We start from the raw sequence: 2886 nt of genomic DNA on the forward strand, positions 1-2886 counted from the left end.
AAGTGAACTCAGATGAAAAATATTTGGGTATAAAAGATGAAATCAAGGGTTCATAAGTGGGAGTTAAAGAGTGACATGTCACAACTACAAAATAATATGATGGTATTAAAACTTCTAGTAAGGGAAGGGAGAAGCATTTAAGTACCTAAGCTGTGCCATGTACTTTATAAATATTTTTTCACTTGATTCTCACAACATTGGAAGGTAGATTCGCCCCATTTTATAGCTGAAGAAACGGAGACACGTAGTGTTTAAATGAATGTGTAGAGTCAAGCAAACAGATTATCAGATGAAGGTTTCTTATCTGAAAAATATAGAGTTCTGTCAGATCTGTAAGAGTACAAGTCATTTCTCAATGGATAAATAATCAAAGGAAATAAACAGGCAGTTTTCTTATGAAGAAGTCATATAAAAAAGATCTAAATCATTATTGATTAGAGAAATTCAAATTAAAACAACCTTGAGATATCATTTTACACCTGTCAGACTAGCTAAAATGATTGAAAGGGAGAGTGACACATTTCAGAGGGGACATTACAAATTGGGATACAAATTAAACGTTGGTACAACTGTGAACTTATCCAACCATTTTGGAGAGTTATCTAGAATTAAACCCAAAAAGGTATAAAATTGCTTATACCCTTTGACCTGGCAATACTACTGCTAGGTCTATTTATGAAATATGAAATATATGAAAATATATGAAGCCCTAATTGATAGAGCAGCTCTCTTTATGTTGGCAAAGAGCAAGAAATTGGGAAATGACAGACAATTGGGGAATCATTGAACAAGTTGTGGTATATGATTGTGATGGAATACTACTATGCTATAAGATGAGCTTAATAAAATTAGAAAGACATTGAGAGATTTACATAAAATAATGAAGAACGAAATGAATAGAACCAAGAGAATGTAGTATATGATAACAGTATTGTTTTAAGAAGTTTGAATGGATCAGTCATTTTGACTATTACACATATCCAAATTAACTAAAAAGTATCTTTGAAGAAAGATGCTATCTACATCCAGAGATAGAACTAATAAATAGACATATCTATAGAATGAATAGACATATATATATATATATATATATATATATATATATATACATGGTGTGGGGAGAGAAAAAAAAGGAGAAAGTAAATTATATGATAATTTTATATTTAAAAGGAATAGCAAAGTGTACACAATAGATCTGCAAATTCATATGCAATCATAATTTTTTTATTCCATTATTTTATGGAAATGTTTGTTTTATTTTATTTCTTAAGATCAGAATAAATTAAGTTCAGAAAGAAAATTGTTTTTAAATATCTGGGGTTGGATTTGAATTTATATCTTCCAAACTCCAAGCCTGGTCCTCTTTCTCTTATAATACCTAGCTAGTAATGAAGAGAAGCTTTTTAAAAACACTTTTTTTTCTTTTTATTTTTTTCTTCTATCTTCAAGGCCAACCATTTATATGGTAAATAACATTATTTTTATATACTAAACATAGAAGAAAGGTTCTTGGGGGACTATTTTGTTCAGAAAAGGAAAATAATGTGTTTTTTGGTTTTCTTTTTTTTTTCAGGGGAGGGGATAAAACTTATGATTTATCATTGTAGAGAATTTACCAACTATTACACATCAGAATCTCACTTGTAACTGAGAGTCATAGAATGTTTCTGGGAGAGATAGTATAAAGTAGTGATTGATTGCCCATGATACAATATAAATTAGAGACAGAATTTGAACCCAGAACTTTTTTTCAAGGTCAGCTATCTAAGCAACACTCCTTGATCATACTAATAAGGGAGAGATCTACTCATATTTTATGGCAAGAGGTATAATATTCACAAATGACATAGAAAGTTGACCTATTCCTTTTCAATTTTATTTCTTGGAAGAAGACAAGGAGAACAATCTCCATACTGAAAACAGAAAGGGAAAAAAGCTTATTTAAAAGACAATTGAAGTCTAAAATCAGTGAGAAGATGGTAGAAATAACTTACTGCTCTAAAAGACTTCAAGTGTTGTGACTGGAAGATTTATATCTCAGGCAACTGAATGAACTTACAGAATGATTCTTGAACCACATCCAATAATCCAGGAGAAAATGGAGAAGATAAGGAAAAATGACGGAACACTGGAAAATGGCAAATATTCTCATTTTCAGAAACAGGGAGAAAAAGTAGATTTGGTATCTATACACTGGCAAACTAGCCATTTAATCACAGATAAAATTCTAGAACAGCACTTGAGAAGTGGTGATTGATAGTAAATACTAATGGGAGGGGTTTTTACCATTGTGAGTATGGTGTGTGTGTGTGTGTGTGTGTGTGTGTGTGTAATGGACCCCTTTGACAGTCTGGTGATGTCCATGGATCTCTTCTCAAAATAATGACTTAAAATTTTAAAAAAACCTAGAATTATAAAGGTAAATAATTATATTGGAATACAGTAATCAAGTGTGTGTTTGAGGGGCATGCATGCACAAATCTCAGAGTCCAATTTTGTATTTTTACAGATGAATAAAGTGACTTGCCCAGGTCACACAAGTAGAAAGATCCAGAAGTAGTATTTGAACTCAGGCCCTCTATCACAGTAAGAGTTACTTCCCTGATCATCTATCACTTGTCTACTTGATTATCCTTAAGAATAAATTTTCATTAGAAATATATATATATAGAAATACATAATGTTATGTGTATGATTAAAATAAATGTATGTAAATATATTAAAATGTAAACATTTCAAACTATGTATATGTGTATATGAATATATAATATCATAAATACATATATATATATATATATATATATATATATATATAAAATGTACATCTCATGCTCCAGAATCTTCATGTCTTGACAAAGGTATAGGTTTGTAATCAAGAAGAATTGA

This window comes from Sminthopsis crassicaudata, chromosome 1 (assembly GCF_048593235.1).
Source record: "Sminthopsis crassicaudata isolate SCR6 chromosome 1, ASM4859323v1, whole genome shotgun sequence".
Classification (NCBI taxonomy): domain Eukaryota; kingdom Metazoa; phylum Chordata; class Mammalia; order Dasyuromorphia; family Dasyuridae; genus Sminthopsis; species Sminthopsis crassicaudata.